This window comes from Acomys minous, assembly GCF_964271855.1.
Source record: "Acomys minous genome assembly, chromosome: 6".
Lineage (NCBI taxonomy): Eukaryota > Metazoa > Chordata > Mammalia > Rodentia > Muridae > Acomys > Acomys minous.
The window spans coordinates 25087313-25105991 of NC_140487.1; the positions used below are offsets into that span (position 1 = coordinate 25087313).

General features: G+C 40.6%; 3 pseudogenes across 3 annotated transcripts; 1 reads left to right on the plus strand and 2 right to left on the minus strand.

The window, feature by feature from the left end:
* The first annotated feature begins 2408 nt into the window (after positions 1-2408).
* On the plus strand, positions 2409-2800 carry LOC311600757 (small ribosomal subunit protein eS24-like; annotated as a pseudogene). The gene has a single exon. The product of its transcript is annotated as a small ribosomal subunit protein eS24-like (transcript).
* A 5508-nt stretch (positions 2801-8308) lies between these two features.
* Positions 8309-10617, minus strand: LOC311599103 (farnesyl pyrophosphate synthase-like; annotated as a pseudogene). The gene is made up of 3 exons: positions 9771-10617; positions 9233-9505; positions 8309-8326 (listed from the first exon to the last, which is right to left on the minus strand). The product of its transcript is annotated as a farnesyl pyrophosphate synthase-like (transcript).
* A 4714-nt stretch (positions 10618-15331) lies between these two features.
* LOC311599104 (jupiter microtubule associated homolog 2-like) lies at positions 15332-18256 on the minus strand (annotated as a pseudogene). The gene is made up of 2 exons: positions 18154-18256; positions 15332-15835 (listed from the first exon to the last, which is right to left on the minus strand). The product of its transcript is annotated as a jupiter microtubule associated homolog 2-like (transcript).
* Positions 18257-18679: the final 423 nt, after the last annotated feature.

Sequence of the window (18679 nt, forward strand, 5' to 3'; positions counted from 1 at the left end):
ACTGCTTGAATGACAGCAATTGTCCTGGTGATTGTCTGACACTAACCCATGTGTTAAAGGGTGGTTGCCAGATGATGCAATTGGATAATGAAGACTCTCACCTACACAGTAGATTAATCTACTGATGGGTTCACAATTTATGACATTAATGGGAGGTGAGGTCTACTGGGAAGTGCTGTCATCAGAGTGTCTGGTCTTAGATGCTTTGCTCTGTTTTCCTCTCTCCTATGAGCTAAGCAGCCCTTTTGGCCATGATCACCACCACCACCATCCACTACCAACTCCTCAACCCGCACCATCTACCACCATTTACCACCACCCACTACCTACCACCACTGCCACCCCGCCACTATTTACTGGCACCACCATCACCATCCACAGGCAGCACCACCACCACCAAATCTAGCTACCACCACCACCACTACCACCTACTACTACCATCTACCATCACCACCACCACCACCATTGCCACTACCACTGCTACTCACTACTTGGTTTTAGGCCAGAATAAAGATCCAACAAAAGTATTGAAACTACATAAAACAAGGAGCTCAAGTAAATCTTTCCTTCTTTAAGTTGTTTTCTTAGGTGTTTTGTCATAGTGCTTAGACATGTCTGACACGACCATGCGCGTTTTCTCAAAAACACAGAATTGCATTTCAGGATATTTGTGATTTATTTTTCATATCACTACAATATGTCACAGGGAGTTTCTTGTACAAGTTTCAAGTTGTTTTTTTTTTTTTTTTTTACTTTTTCCATTATCTTATTTTTCTCTTTCATACATTAAAAAAGACCTTAACATAAAGTCAGAGACACTAAATCAGTTAGAAGAAAAAGCAGGGACGAGCCTGGAACACATTGGCACCAGAGACAACTTCCTGAACAGAACACCAACATCCCAGGCCTTAAGGTCAACAATTAACAAATGGCACCTTATGAGGCAGAGAAGCCTCTGTTAAGGCAGGAGACACTCTCAACAGAACAAAGCAACAGCCTACAGACTGGGAAAAGATCTTCACCAACACTACATCTGACAAAGGTCTAATATCCAAAATATATAAAGAACTCAAGAAGTTAAACACCACCAAACCAAATAATACAATTGAAAAATGGGGCTCTGAACTAAACAGAGGAATATTGAATGGCTAAGAAACACTTAAAGAAATGGTCACCATCATTAGTCAGCAGGGAAATGCAAATCAAAACAATTCTGAGATTCCATCTTACACCCATCAGAATGGCTAAGATCAAAAATTCAAATGACACCACATGCCAGTGAGGATGTTGAGAAAGAGGAACACTTCTTCATTGCTGATGGGAATGCAAACTAGTACAGCCACTTTGGAAATCTATCTGGTGCTTTCTCAGAAAACTGGGAATAGGGCTTCCTCAAGACCCAGCTATTCCACTCCTTGGAATATACCCAGAAGATGCTCCACCACACAACAAGAAAATTTGCTCAACCATGTTCATAGCAGCCTTATTCATAATAGCCAGAACATGGAATCAGCCTAAATGTCCCTCAGTTGAAGAATGGATAAAGAAACTGTGGTACATTTACACTATGGAATACTACTCAACTATTAAAAACAAGGAATTCCCAAAATTTATGGACAAATGGATGGGACTAGAGATGATCATAATAAGTGAGTTAACCCAGAAGCAGAAAGACTCAAATGGTATATACTCACTTATATCTGCATACTAGCCCAAGGGGCATGTCCCATGAAAGTCTTCACTAACCAGGAAAGTGGGACAGCGGGGAAGACATCCTACTGGGACTCTAGATGAGAGAAGCATGGGAGAATGGCAAAGTTGAAGGATCCAGAGGGTCCTAGAAACCTACAAGGAGAAGGTCATGATGGGTGGATCGGGGCCCAGGGGGGTCTGCTCAAACTATTGCACTAACAAAGGACAATACAATAGTAAACATCGAACCCCTACTCTGATCTACCCAATGGGCAGGACATTCTCCACAATTATGTGGAGAGCAGGGATTGACTTTGACATGAACTCAGGTGCCCCATATTTGACTACATCCCCTGGATGGGGAGGCCTGGTGGCACTCAGAGGAAGGATAGCAGGCTACCAAGAAGAGACTTGATACCCTAGGAGCATATACAGGGGAGGAGGTCCCCCTCAGTCACAGTCATAGGGGAGGGGAGTAGGGGGAAAACGGGAGGGAGGGAGGAATGGGAGGATACAAGGAATGGGAAGATATAAGGAATGGGATAACAATTTAGATGTAATATGAATAAATTAATAAAATATATAAAACACCCCAAAAATGAAATTTTCTCTCTTTCTAAAAACAAACAAAACTCCCCAAAATGAAGGAAAAAAACAAAACAAAACAAAACAAAACAAAAAAAACCAAAGCAGGCAGCTCAGGAACTGTAGCCATCATGAGTGACACAGTAAGGATCCAGACCACGAAGTTTATGACAAACTGTCTGCTTCAGAGGAAACAGATGGTATCAATGCCCTTTACCCTGGCAAGGCAAAGCTGGCCAAAATGCACAAAACCACACCAGATGTCATCTTTGTATTTGGATTCAGAACCCACTCTGGTGGTGGCAAGATGACTGACTGGCTTTGGCATGATCTATTATTCTTAGATTATACAATGAAGAATGAGCCTAAACACAGACTTGCAAGACATGGCCTTTATGAGAAGAAAAAGACCTCCTGAAAACAGCCAAAACCCCACAAAAACAGAATGAAGAGGGTCAGAGGGACTGCAAAGGCCAAAGTTGGTGCTGCCAAAAGCCAAACGAGCAGATCTGCAGTGACCTGATATGCTGTGATGTGCACATTTCTAAGAGGACAAATAAATGCAAAGTTTAAAAAAATACCAAAGTAAAACAAAAAGTAAGCATTTTTACACACACACACACACACACACACACACACACACACGTGCGTGTGCAAATTGAGCCCATTTTGTGTTGCCTAAATACTCCTTGGTGTGACACTTGCCCTGAACCATGCACCAAATGACATTTCACTGGAGGAATTGATTTTTCCCTTCTCTAGCAGGTATCAATTACAAAGAGCTAATTGGCTAGGGGTGGGACTTTGTGCTCACTTTGCCTTCTCAGTGCTGAAATTTGTCTGGCTTGAACCCGTGCAGGTCTTGTGCATGCTGTTGCGGTGTTTGAAGTCCATGTCTGAAACAGTCCTTTAGGTCTAGAAGATAATGTTTCCTTGGTGTCACCCATCACCTCTGGCTTTACAGTCTTACTATCTACTCTTCCACAGTTCATCTGAGTCTTGAAGAGAGGGGTTTTGCGAAGACATCCCATTTAGGGCTGAGTCCTCCAAAGGCTCTCACTCTCTGCACACTTTCCAGGTATGGGCCTCTGTGTTAGTTCCCATTTGCTGGAGAAAGAAGCTTCTTTGTTGAGGGCTGAGTGATGCTCTGATCAATGACATCAGGACTCATTTTATATGTTTTGTTTTTTAGTCATTCTCTCAATGGCCTGGAACTTGCCAAGTAGATAAGGCCAGGTGGCCAGTTAGCCAAGGGCCTCTCCTGTCGCCATGTTTCCAGCGCCAAGACTATAAGTGCAGAACACCACACTTGCTTTGCAAATGAGAGTTTTGGGCTCTAGGCTTGCCTTATGTCCTCTTACCTTCAAGGTAAGCACTTTGCTCACTGGCATGGACTGTGGAACCCTCCGAGCCAATTCTTTTGTGTTTGTTAGTGGAACTTGACTTATACCTATATCTGAAATACAAAGGTTATATTTTCCTTGACTGAAGAAAGTGTTCAATTTGACATTAACTTATGAAGGAGGAAAACACGGAAGAATGAACGATACTCTTGAAATAGTTCATTAATGTAGTTCATTTTTTAAAAGAATCATTATTGTCATGAATTGCTCTAGTTTTCACAACCCTGTTTTTTATAAGTATGATTTATCAGAAGATATATAACCGTGGATATTTGTAGTTTATTACTGATAGAATCAAATTGTATGACTTTTAATATGTCAACCTCCGTGGGTCATTTTTAAGTTATTTTCAAGATGCAAAGATTGTCCTGGGATATTCATTAACTCTCTCAGGACACAGCGTGGTCTCCTGTAGCTATTCAGAGCTGTTTTATACTCTTTCCTCATTGCAAAAGGCTGGGAGGAAATATTGTCAGATTGTTGAAAATGGTAGAATTAAGGAGTAAAGGTATAAGCAGATAGGCTGGTAAATATAAAATTTAACATTATGTAGTAGCAGTACATAATGTTAATATGGTAATATACAACATGTGAATATAAGGACCATGAGGTCAAAGGCTCTACTGATCTTCTTTTCTATACCCCTGATGCCTGGAACAACCCCAGATCACAAGTAGATGTAACTAAATAAATGAAACAACAAACAAAACAAAACACAAAATCCAAATGGGCTGATTTTCAAATAGACTATTCATATTATCAAAGATGATCTCATTAGAAAAGTTTTAGGAATTTTAGCACAAAGAAATTGATAAAAACCCTATTACATCTAAGGAGTCAGGCAGGGAGATGACTTAGCGGATAAAATCCTAAATGAGGACTAGAACTCAGATCACTAAACCCTTGTATAAAAGCTGCATAGGTGTGGCAGCCATGTATTCCTAGCACTCAGGAAGCAAGGAGAGGTGTCCTCATAGCAAGCTGGATAACTAGACTAGTGGGAATCTACCAGTTGGTGTTGGACAGAGACTCTGCCACCATATGTGATGTACAGAGCAATAGAGGAAAACATGTGATATCAATTTCAGGCTTCCGCATGCACATGCTTCAGGCTTTCCCATTCATATGCACATGCTTTGACCTATAACCCCCCCCCCCATGTATGTGTACACAGTACAGACAAGGAATGCCCTCCCACAAAAAAGACACCTAAGTTATGATGGTTAAATTTCATCTGCCAGTTGAGCTAAGTTGGTGCCCAGTTGTTGATCAAGCGCTAGGTAAAAAGTTCTTGTGAATTTATTTTGTAGATGCAACCATCATTTACAACTAGACCACTAGTTGACTAGTTAAATAGAAACACACACACACACACACACACACACACACACACACACACATTTACTTAGTGCCATCCAATGAAAAGAAGGTCTTATGATTTAAAAATGAGGTTATCTTGCAGAAAGATTTTTTTTTAAAATCTCAAGATGGACACAGAAATCTTGACTGAATTTTCACCGTACCAGCCTTCTCTACTCACATTCAGTTCTCAGATTCAAAACTTAAGACCCCCAACGAGAGCCTTTCTCGGACAGGCTTGCTAGCCAATGTAATCTGCTGAGCTAAGTCCTTAAAATCAGTCTCTGTTTCCCCTTCTCTGTGTTGTGTATATCCTGTTGGATCTCCTGATGAGATCACTGAAATGTGATCCTAAGAACTCTTTCTGAGTTGAGACAGTTATACTGTCTCAAGAACTTTAAAAGGTCCTACAAGTGCAAGCATCGCCATTTGCTTTCATTTCTGAGTCTTCCTATACACTCAGTTTCATCTGCTAACTTGGAAGCAGAGTTAAATCAACAAACCTTAATGACAGTGGCAGCCTTTGTGAGGGAGAAGAGGGCATGGTGGTACAAGAGCTATGATTTGTTCAGACCTTTTTCACTATGGAGGACAAGAGACAGTAACTAGAATATATTTTAAAATCTAGATTGCATATGTTCTTGCTCACCTTCTCTCTCTGTTTAGTATGCAAATAAATGCCAGGAAGCAATCATCAAAGTGGCAGGATTTTAAGATGGATGTGGGAGAAAACTGGAATATAATCAAATCTTTAAAATATTTTTAACATAGTTTTTCTTAGGCAGAACAGGGAATTTTTTAAAAAGTAAAAATTTTTAAAAGGAAAAAAAATTGGAACTTTGGAGTTGAAATATTGTAAGAGATCTTCCTAAGATTTCTTGTGCTATCTGTACAGTTGGGTAGATTGTGCCTTTTGAAACATATTTTAAAACCTTATCAGAAAAATCGACAGATTCCAACTCTCCGTAGCTATCCTTTTAGACTTAAATAATTCCTATGATTGGAAGATTTTCCTTTTATCTAACATAATTTTTCTCTTGTTCTAGTCCAAATTGAAGCTGAAGATAAACTGGTGGTTGTTCTGTGTATGAGAGTCCTTCATGTGGTCATAGATTGTCATTAAATTGTCTCATATCAGCCTCTAATTTTTATGCTGAAGAGTATCTGTTCTCTTGACCTACTTTATTAGGTCTTTTCCCAAACCCTTCAATCACTTTTTTTTAGCTTTCTGCTAAACCAGTTCATTTCCCTTCCCTGTTACCTTACAAAATACAGAGCTTGAGAGAATGTATTTGAAAGACAAGGAATTTGGTGGAATGTTTTCTCCTTTGTATTATGTATGCGTACATATTCCAATACACAATAGACATTTGAAATAGCATTTCTGTAAATCAAATGCTATTTTAGTACTCCTAGGAAGCTTACCGTTGGAAGGACAAAGTGAATGATTTGAAAATGAACGCTTTTGTTTGGGAAATGTATAAAGAAAGCTGGTTTCTCCATCAGAATTTTATGTTTACATAGAACGTCTTTCATGTGGAGCTCATCTGTGTTATTGTGGCTTCCTGGTCTTTTTGTTCCACAGCAATTGTGGCTCATTATGTTTTGTATTGTCTTCTCACTGCTGCATTTGCACGTATAGCTTAGCATTTATTTGATATCAATGTTAATGATATTTGTAAAAATACAAAGAATAAATTGCACCCTGCTTCTTAGGAGACTGCAATCCTCAGAAAAAAAGTAGAGTACATAGAAGATTGAACTATATTTCAAAAGGAATGTAAACATGTTTGAATGGGACCTTCAAAATGGGAGAGATTATCGGGAGACCTGGGGAACTGAAGGAGGTTTCATTTGAGAGAGTTCTTGAAGGTGATGTAAGTATTGGGCAGGTAGAAGTAAAGAGAAAATTATTTACATATAGAACTATCCAAGGAAAGCAATGGAATAAGACTACTCTTCACCCAATTAAAAATATGCAAAGAAGAGAAAAGAAAGCCAGAAAGAGAGTGCAGGGGATTGTTTGATGCTGCATTAAAAATGCATATTTTTTATCAGGTACAGAATTTGCCTTTAATGATCAGTTTTAATAGGAGGGCTTAACAAATTTAGGGGCTCCTTTAAAGACTACTGTAGGATCCAATGACACTTGCTAATTCAGGGAGTACTCTATTGTGTGGTTTTAGTTGGAGGCTGGATTCTGTCTATCACATGAAAACTATGAAAAGACAGGATCATCTTTTTCTTACTACTAGTCTGAAGCACATGGCCTCTGTCCAGACAATCAGAAAAACCTACAGCCACACCTTGGTTTTAGAGCTTACCCAGTCTCATAGACATACATAGGATCATATCTACTTTTTAATTTTTAATTTTTTTCACTTTACATCCCGATTGTAGCCCCTCCTTCGTCTGCATCCTGATCCTACCCTCTCTCCCTCATGCTTTCTCCCTACCTCCCCTAGCCCTCAGGAAGGGGAGCCCTCCTTCTGAACATCTGACTTTAGCCTATCAAGTCTCATCTGGACTTCCTGTATCGTCTTCCTCTGTGGCCTGGCAAGGCCACCCAGCTAGGAGGAAGTGATCAATCTGTGAGGTCAGAGTCCTTCATAGAAGTAGTCTCTACTCCCATATTATGGGACCCACAAGGAGACTGTGCTGTCTATCTACTACATCTGAGCAGAGGGTCTAGGTCCTTACCATGCCAGGCCCTTAGTTGGAGCATCAGTCAATAAAGCATCCCTTCCTCTGTCCAGATTTGTTGTCTCCATTGGTCTCCTCGTGGAACTCCTAACCCCTCAAGGTCTCCCTATCCTCCAACTCTTCCATAAGACTCCTAGTGTACCACCCTGGAGTTTGTCTGTGTGTCTCAGCATCTGCTTGGGTCTCCTGTGGGGAGGAGTCTTTCAGAGGACCTTTGTGGTAGGCTCTCTTCCTGTTCCTTCTCTTCAACTGTTTCCAGTGTCTATTCTATTTGCCCTTCTGAATGAGAATTAAGCATTTTCCCTAGGGTCCTTCTTGCTATTTAGTTTCTTTAGGTCTGTGTATTCTAGTGTGGTTATCCTCTATTATTTGGCTGATATCTGCTTATAAATGAATATATACCATGCATGTCTTTCTGGGTATGGGTTACCTCACTCAGGATGATCTTTTCTAGTTCTATCCATTTGCCTGAAAATTTCAAGATTTTCTTGTTTTTTAATGGCTAAGTATATTCCATTGTGTTAATGTATCACAATTTTTTAAATCCATTCCTTGGTTGAGGGACATTAGATTGTTTCCAGATTCTAGGTATTAGGAATAAAGTTGCTGTGAACACAATTGAGCAGATATCCTTGTATGGTGAAGCCCAAGAGTAGTATGACTGAATCTTGAGGTAGAAATATTCCCAATTTCCTGAGAAGGAACCAGAATGATTTCCAACGTGGGTGTACAAGTTTGCACTCCCACCAGTAATTCTGATTGGTTTTCCTTTATATGTGACCTGGCATTTTCCTCCTGAAGCTTTTACTATTCTTTCTTTGTTCTGTACATTTAATGTTTTGATTATTATGTGGCAGGAGGATTTTCTTTTCTGGTCCAATCTATTTGGAGTTCTGTGGCTTCTTTTATGTTTATGGTCATTTCTTTCTTTAGGTTGGGGAAGTTTTCTTCTATGGTTTTGTTGAAAACGTTTTCTTGGCTGTGGTGCTTGGGCTCTTCTCTTTCTTCTATTCCCATTAATCTTAGGTTTGGTCTTCTTATAGTGTCCCAGGTTTCTTAGATGCTTTGTTTCAGGAACTTTTTAGTTTTAATGTTTTCCTTGGCTGAGGTATCGATAACTTCAATTGTGTCTTCTATATATGAGGTCCTTCCTTCTATCTCCTGTATTCTTAGGGCGTTGCTTGTGTCTGTGGTTCCTGTTCCCCTCCATAGGTTTTCCAACTCCAAGCTTGCCTTAGATTATGTTTTCTTTGTTGCTTCTAATTCCTTCTTTACTTCTTGAATAGTTTTATTCATTTCTTTCTCCTGTGTGATTGAGTTTTCCTGTAGTTCTTTATAGGATTTATTCAAATCCTTCATTGGTTTGAATGTATTTTCCTGTATTTATTTATTTATTTATTTATTTATTTATTTATTTATTTTCCTCCTTCAAGGCTTCTATCATTTTCTTTTTTCTTTTCTTTTCTTTTTTTTGTTGAATAATAATTTACTGAGATTCCCCCCTGCCAGCCTCGCCAATGGCAATCTTGAGGTCCCTTTCTCCTCTTGTAGATCTTTTTTGCTAGTTCTAAGAAGATGGTAGGAGGCTGGGGTACAGAGTACTACTCGATGAGACTATTGAGGTGGTTGTATCTCTCTTCGTTGTACTTGAGGAACACAGCCTGCAGATCCAAAGCCTCATACAGTGCTTTCACCTGTGCCACCTTCTCTGCATCCTCCTGTTCATAATTCTCCTCTAAGATCTGGTGACTTTCACATGAACTCTGGTAACCCATATTCGACCACGCCTTCTTGATGGGGAGGCCCAGTGGTACTCAGAGGAAGGATAACAGGCTATCAACAAGAGACTTGATAACCTATGATCATATAGAGGGGGAGGAGGTCCCCCTCAATCACAGACATAGGGGAGGGGAATAGGGTGAAAGTAGGAAAGAGGGAGGGACAAGAGGAAGCAAGGGATGGGATAACAATTGAGAGGTAATATGAATAAATTAATAATAAAAAAGATCTGGTGCTGCTGCAGAGTGGCTCATGTAGACACTTAGCCAGTAGCCAGCTCCATTTGTTGTCCTGGATGTCAGTGCTGACTTTTCCAGTCACACTGGGGTCTCCATAGAGATCATGGTAGTTGTCCTAGATCTGAAAGAACTCGCCCATCTCCAGCAGGATCTTCATGGTTCTGGCATATTCCTTCTTCCCATCCATGCCTGCCATGTACAAGGCAGCCTCAATCAGGAGGTAGAAGGAATAGAAAGCAGTCTTGTACTTGACAATAGCTTTGTGCCTCTTTTCTGTGTATCTACCAAGATCCGCATGGCCCTAGTGTGCTGTGATGAGGTCGAGCATCTGCCCAATCTCAATCTGATAGGAACTCTGTAGACTGAGCTCCAGCAGGTTCAGGTAGTAGGGCTGCCTCCTGCAGCAGAACTTGAGCAGGCGGTAGATGCAAGCTTCCAGAATCAGGGCATCATTGCTGGCATCCAAGCCTATGCCTGGCTTTTGATATTCTTGCACATCTGCCCCCGGTGAGTAAGGGAAGAATCCATGACATCCCTGACATGAGGAAGAAGGCATGGAGCAGTTCTACACACCAGCCCACAGTCAGAGCCTACTGAAGACCCTCAGCGTCCAGCTTCCTTAGCTCCACCAGCTCCAGGAATGCATGTAGCACAGTCAAACCCTGATTGTACTTGTCTCCTATGACATTGTACTCCAGGATCTTCTTGAGCTGGGCAATAGCATCCCTGGTCTCTGGGTATCCTATCTCACCCTCAGTCAGCATATTGATGATCTGGGCGAAGTGCTGGATGAAATCCTGCCTTTCTTGGTTATAAGCATCCAATGTCTTGTTCCCATTCATTCTGAGAGAAGAGCAAAATGCTGTTTCTTAACGCTTATTCTCCCCGGTTTCTAGCATTTTCATTACCTCAGATTTAAAATCTTTTTCATGAACTTCATGTCTATTCACATCACCAGGTCTTGCTGTGGTAGGGTCACTGGTTTCCGGTGGTGTCATATGGCTCTGAGTTTTGTTGCTTGTCTTCTTGCACTTCCCTCTAGCCATCTGGTTGTCTCTGGTGTTAGCAGGCCTCCAGGTTCCTCCAATAGGGTCGCTGTCTGTGTGTGTCCCACATGGGCCAGGCAGGTCAGTAGCTGGCAGAGAGAGCTCCAAGCTGAAGTCTACTTGCTAGAGCTCTCCTGAGGCCGTCTCAGGATGCTGGACAACAGGCGTTGGAGCTTGCACCAAGCTCAGCTCTCCTAGGTTCCCTGTCTGTGACCCAGTTGGGTCAGGCAGGAGAGGAGCAGGCTGAGAGAGCTTCAAGTCAAAAGCTGCTCAGGCCTCTTCTGCAGGGTGGATAATGTGTGCTGTGGCTGAAGCAGGGCTCACTTCTGTTGGTTCACTTTCTGTGACCCAGATGTAGTAGGCTTGTAAGCAGCAGGCGAGCAGAGAGAGAGGTCCAAGCCCCAAACTGCTCAGGTGACCCAAAGGCCTTCTTAGGATGTCAGCTAATGTGGGTTGTGGTCCACACCCGACTCACCTTTGCTTGTTAGTTCTCTGTCTTCCGGAAGGGCCAGGCAGATAAGCAGTGCGTGAGCTGAGAGAGATCCAAGCCCGAAACTGCTCATGTGTCCCACAGGCCTCTTAGGGATATCAGCTAAAGTGGGTTGAGGCTTGTCCCCAACTCAGCTCTCCAGACTTGGTTTCCTGTGCTGATCCTCTATTCCCCAGGGGTTCTGCTGTCTGCTTGAGTATTTGGAGGAGTACAGGGTGCTCGAAGCTTGTGACTCCCGCACCCAGGGGAGGTTGGGTTGGGATAGGAGAGGGGTTAGATCTGATCCTCCCCAGCTCCTTCCTTTCAATTGGTTTTACAGGCTCTGATCCTCTGCTCTCTAGACATGGTACACACTGGGTGCCACCATCTTGGAATCTGGGATCTCATCATCAGCAGTGCGTGCAGCTGGAGAATGGCAAGCCTTTGTTGACAGTGACTGTGTCATCACTGGACTCTTCCCAGGACATAATCTTGTGTCCCCCAACTCCCTTACCTGTTTGAGACTTTTCACTTTCTTGAGTTTAATTCTGATTTCTAATTGATCTGAGGATTTTTCTGATAATTGAGACACAATTCTATTTCTGCTCCCATTATCTCAAGGCAGGTTCAGTGGTTTGCAATGATTAGAACAAACATACAAACCAAGAACGATACAAGAAGTAAACATCGAACCCCTACTCTGATCTAGCCAATGGACAAGACATTCTCCACAGTTGTGTGGAGAGCAGGGACTGACTTTGACATGAACTCTGATGCCCCATATTTGACTACTTCCCTTTGATAGGAGGCCTGGTGGCACTCAGAGGAAGGGTAAGCAGGCTACCAAGATGAGACTTGATAGCCTATGACTATATAGTCGGGGAGGAGGTCCCCCTCAGTCAGAGACCTAGGGGAGGAGAATAGGGTGAAAGTGGGAGGGAGGGAGGAATGGGAGGATACAAGTGAGGGGATAACAATTGAGATGTAATCTGAATAAATTAATAAAATAAAACATAAAAAACCCAAACACTCATCTAGAGTCTTTGTTCAGAGTAGTACAAGATAGATTTAAGCAAGATTCCAGAATACTGAGGCATCTGCAATGATTCAGGTTAAACGTGTGAATGCTATATTTATACCATGTCCAAACTTCCCTTTTCCCCAGCTCTTCCCATTTGTCCCCAATCCTTTTTAAATTAATGATATTAGAAAACTATTATATATGTATACATACATAATACATACATACATACATACATACATATCTTCTTAATGTTCTGTCATTCTTCATTTTTCTGCACTGCTCTGCCACTTCTCACCTATTCTGGAATGCTACTGTTTTGAGTCATACATCATGTTCTTGTTTCTTTCTCTGAAACCTTAGTATAAATGAATACTCTTCCATTGTATTTTACTATTTATTTCAAGTAGCTGAGTTAGTTTTCCAAAAATTACTTTCTCTGTAAAACAAACATTGTTGTTAATACTAGGTGTAGTTTTCAATGCCACTTACACATATAGATACTAGGATGCTATCAATATTTACATATCACAAAGCTCTATATGTATTGTATATGTAACTGTTTGTGTCTTTTTATATACATATTTTGAAAAGTAAATTAGATTTTACTATCTATATTTTGTGCCATAATAATCTTTGGAAATGCTCATGGTCTCATGTTATAAATGGATGGAAATATTTTAATCACTTATATATTAATAAGTAAGACATTAAAGATTTCATTATTATGAGCACCACTTTAAAAATAATTTTAGTTGTATCTATTTGTTAAGTGTATGTCTAAGGACTAGATAGATAGAAATAAAATACCATGCTAAAAGATTAAGCATCTGATTGGTCTGTACAGTCTCTGCCTAAACAGTTACATACATTTGCATGATGGCTACAACTATTCGGGAATTTCTGTTTCTCATATCTAGTAAATACTAAGTATTTTGAACATTTTTTTCTAAATAGCATGGTCCAGAGGATATTTCATTACCATTTTTATTTCATTTTGTAGTTACTAAGTTTAATTCAACCATTATACCCAGTTCTGCCTCATAAAAAATAACAAAATGTTCCTGTCAAAACTATATTATGATGTAAAGACCTGTTTCTTGTTCTGACATAGTGCTAGAAAAATGTTGGCATCAAATGTACTGAAAAAAGGTCTTAAGGCTTAATGAAGGCGGTAGCTGTATACCACTGTATTTACCATGCTCTGAGCCCAGCTTCCTCAGAAGAGATAGAAAGACAGGGGAGATGAATATGGCAGCCGCTGCTGTGGGTCACTGTCACAGGTCCCCACATCCTCCCGGCCATCCAGGTCAGCAGGTGGAACCTGGTTGAAGCTTTTCTCTCACTGCACTGAGGGCAGGGCCAACACAGTAATGTCTGATTCCTTTTTGACAATCCAAATTATTTTTCTACTTAAGAACGCAGTTGCAAAAGGAGGTTTATTTCGACCATTGTATTATTTCCTTATAAGCTAAAGAAATTAGTGTCTGGACTAAAAAAAAAAGCAAACATCATTTATGACATTTTATTAAATGAAAACAAATGATCTGAATTCCAAATGACATCTTTATAATGGCCGAAAAACAACCCATTTGAGTTGTTAGAGAATTACACACATGAATTACATGTTTCTTGGCTTCAGGATACCGGTCAGCTGAAGGTTGCTTTTGGTTGACAAAGCCATGGTCAGATCCCTCAATGGGCCAATAATAAGAAGCAGAGTTTGCCAGGTGGCTGTTGCAGGCACTTATGCATCTAGGTGTGACTGCAAGACTGTTGCTTTTCCAAAATTAATTGAGGAGATTTCTGGCACCTGCTAGAAAGATCTCTGCAGGCACTAGAAGCAAAAGTAGCACCACTTGGAAGCCCCTTTCACAGATGCCCACCAGAGGGGAAACCAGGAAGTAAGGTTGCAGCACTTAAGAGCTGACCATCTGCCTGGCAGATGAAGTAACACAAGTGTGACAGCAACATGGCTGTGGAATTTGCTGTCAGATGACAATTGGGACCCTATTGCCCAAACACTTAGTGTCCTGGCCTATGGAGGGAGCACTGTTTAGAGCAAGGCCAATAAACTTTCTGAAGGCAGCTTAAGCAGTGTTTCTGCTTTGGTGTATCACAGTAGTACTTTTCCATGTGTTGAATGCAGTCCATGGGTATTTTGAAGAGGCAGATACTAAGAACACCTTTCCAGATGTTGGGAAAGAAACAAACCCAGACCAACATCCTTCAGAAGGTCTTCCTCCCAATTGTAGGAACAAAGCAAGATGAAATAACTGGAACCCACCCAATATCTCTACATATATGAGTCATTTTTAAGGCTTGCAGGGAGAATGCTCTCACTGGTAGTAAGGCTGATGAGAGACAAGAAAGGGCAAGCAGAGCTGGCACCAAGTCAGGAACCAAGCCAAAGGTACAGGAAGACAGATTGTTACCTTACATCTGGCCATGGTGTTAGGGACAACTCAGAGATCAGTGTATAAAAACAAAAACAAACAAACAAACAAACAAACAAACAAACAAAAACTCTCTTTCATTCTCAGGACAAGAATGAGAATAGCTGTTTGGTTTTCTGTTGACTGCTGCCAAAATGGGCAGTCATGCTTCAACACTGCAGGGTGACGTAGTGAGGGGAAGAAGAAAAGGAGACATGAGGGTTCAGAGGTAATCTCAGAGGTGGAAGCATTTAGTGACAGGCGTTTCTTGAAAGGAAAGACTGTTTACATGTTTCTCCATTATCCCACTGTGCCATCTCTTTTGCCCTTCCCACAACCTTACAGTTCTGTTTCACAGAGAACTAATAGAGAGGAGGCACCAGAACATCCCATTTTATTCCTGCACATGTATGTCTTGGTAATCCAGAAGGCACAGTCCTCTGTGAAATGCTTCCAATGACAACCAGACCTCTGAGCAGCCAACCCCACAAGCATGACAAACCCTCTGCCACCCCGAACTCGCTTGGGTTAAAGGAAACGCTAACATTCAATACCCCATCTCTGAGTGTCTTGTCTGTTTACAGGCAGATCAGGAGCCTCTCAGTAGAAGGAGATACTGGATTTGCCTCCTGGTGGGTTCAGGACTTTGTTGTGGGAACAAGGATCTGGCCCCCATCTAGGCTCATGATTGTCAACCATAGGTGAGGGCTCTGGTATCTTGGCATGCTCTGTGTCTTTTGAACTTCCTTTCTCACCCTGATACCCTCTGGGTGTGGTGTTGGTTGCAGATAGTATATCAGATTTATAGTCTTCGCCTTCCCTCAGCAAAACATGACCCTTGGGCTTGTTTGGGTGAGCCAAGAGCATGGATAGCAGTGATTGGGGACACAACTACGTTACTGCTTTTCCCACCAGATGGGTTCAGATTTTATCGAGTCTGTACAGGAGTTGATTCATCAAAGATTCTACTTTCTTTGCTCCCTGGAGGACTTGTCTTCTTGGGTATGATTTTAGGTCCCTCAGTTGGTCCAAAAATATTAGATGGCATACTATTAGGATTGCTTGAAGGAACATCATCTGTACTTCCAAAAAGATCATTCGGTTCTCCTCACAGGGGCTTCATGTATCTGGAGCCTGGCCCAACATCTTGGCTGTCAGCCCCTGGAACATGTTGGTTGCTGCTCAGTACCCTATCTCCCTAGTCACCACCACTTCTTATTTTTAAGATTATTTTATTTTATGTATTGCATTTTATTCTTTCTAGTGCCTTATTTTATTAAAATATTTTTTCAGAAAACATATTTTGGACATACTCTTGTTTTGCCTAAGTCCTTACAGATTCTTCCAATTTCTCTACTTACCCAACTTCATATTCCTTCTCTCTTTCTCTCTCTCTACTGTTCAAAAACTCCAACAAACCCAAATAAAAAAACCAACAAAATAAAACAGCAATAACAGGACAGAAACCACCAGATTGTATCATCATCATCATCATCATCATCATCATCATCACCACCGCTACCACCACCACCACCATCGAAACACACACACACACACACACACACACACACACACACACACACACACACACACACACACACACCATAGGGTTCATTTTATGTTGGTAAGCTCCTCCTGAGCATGTTGCCTGCCCTGGAATGTGGTTGATATATCCAGTGTCACTCTACTGTAGGAAATTTATTTTATCTCTCCCAACAGGTATCTATTGTAAATAGTTTCTTGGTTAGGCCTGATAATTAAAGCCCAATTTCTTTTTTCCATACTGGAATTTTGACTGGGTTGCTCTTATTCAGGTCTGGTGCATGTTGACACAGTTTCTGTGAGACTGTTTGTATATCAAGGAAGTTCCTGATATCCTTTGAGTCATCTATTTCATCTGACTTTTAAAATCTTTTTTTCAAGACAGGGTTTCTCTGTGTAGCCTTTGCTGTCCTGGGCTCACTTTGTAGACTAAGCTGGTCCTGAACTCCCCAAGCTCTTCCTGCCTCTGCCTCCCCATGTGCTGGGATTATAGGGGTGGACTCTTAAAATCTTTTTGCTGCCTCTTCCAAACAGATCCTTGAGCTTTGAAGGAAGGGTTATGATGGAAATATCCCACTTAGTAACTAGTGCTGTGAGGCTTCACACTGTCTGTACATGGTCTACTTGTGTGGTCTCTACATTAATTAGTATGCATTGCAAGAAGCTTCTCTTGAACAATGTGCTGATCTATGGGTATTATGCTATTTGACTAGCATTGACTAGCATCAATATTTTATTGATATATTTATCTATCAAAAGAGTAGTTAAGTTTCCCCTAAAGCCCATGCCCTAACTAGCCTCATTAACAGTTTCAGGTCTGGATGCCATCACATAGAGTCAACCAATAAAAAGTGGTTGGCTACTGCTATAATATTTGTGACACTATTGTACTAGTATATCTTACAGGCAGATTGCTTTTGTAGGTCATACGGTCCATAAGTAGGTAAGAATGATGAATATTTTCTTCTCTGGGAATATGTATAGTACCTTCTAGTACTATAGAAGTAGTAGGGTTGGAGGTGGGGAGCTTCTAGTTAGGCAACAGCTGTATTTCTTCAGGTTAAATGACATAAACATGCAGTGTCTTCAGCAGTAGAACATTACTGCCATTTTATGGTAGGTAACCCATTGCATTGGCAGCAGCCTGTAATGTTTAAGGAGGGTCTATTGGACCCATTTAGCTCAACAGGATGTAACCTATTCCTTGTACTGTATTTTGACTTGGTAGCATATGCTGTATAATTGGAGCATTGTTTTTCCCATTTTATATTTTGGTCCATTTAAATGTCTTTTATATAATTTAGGAAGCATTTAGAGCATTATGTTTCCATATGGTGTTTTAAAAGGCCTTATTAGTTATCCCTCTCCATATTCTCTTCTTTGTCCTTCCTTCCTCCTTCCGCCTTCATTTATTCCTCCTCTTCTATTTCCCTTTTTTCCTTTATAATGCTATATTCTATCTCCCCTTCTTTGCCCTCCCCTGGTCTTTCATGAAATACATAACCTTTGTGGATATTTTAATGAAACACACATATCTAAAGCTTAAAGATGGCATCCACATACAAAAGAAAACATGCAATGTTTGTCTTTCTGGGTATGTTACCCCACCTAGATTGTATGTACCTCCATCCATTTACCTGAAAGTTTCATAATTTCACTTTTATTAATAACTGAATAACATTTCAACATGTAAATATACTATGTTTTCATTATCTATTCATACTTTTCTTGAACATTTTAGGTTGTTTCCAGTTTCTGGCTATTATGAATAGAGAAGCAATAAACATAACTGATCAAGCATCTTTGTAGCAAGATACAGAGTCCTTTCAGTATGTGCCCAAGTTTGGTATAGGCAGATCTTGACATAGATTTATTTTTACCTCTTTGAGGATCCTCCATCTGATTTACACAATGGATGTACCAGTTTGTGTCCCCGCCAACAATTAACAAGTGTTCCTCTTTCTCCAATACTGTTGCTAGCATCTGCCGTGATTTTTTTCATATTAATATTGACTGCTCTAACTGGAATAAGTCACAATCTCCAGATAATTTTAATTTAAATTTCCCTGATGACTAAATATTCTCAGGCATTTTTGTTTCCTCTTTTGACAATCTCGTTTAGTTTTATACTCAAAATTTAATTGAGTTGTTTGTTTTCTTGATGTCTAGGGTGTTTTTGTTTTCATTTTTTGTACATTATAGATACTAACCCCTTGATCAGGTGTATAGTTAGTAAAGCTTTTTTTTAACCATTGTATAGGCTGATGTTGTGCTTGAATGATGGTGTCCTTTCAAATACAGAAACTTTTTGGCTTCATGAGTTCCCATGTCTTAATACTTGTGCAATTGTCGTCCTGTTCAGAAATTCACTTCTGTGCCAAGGAGTTCTAGCCTCTTCCCTACTTT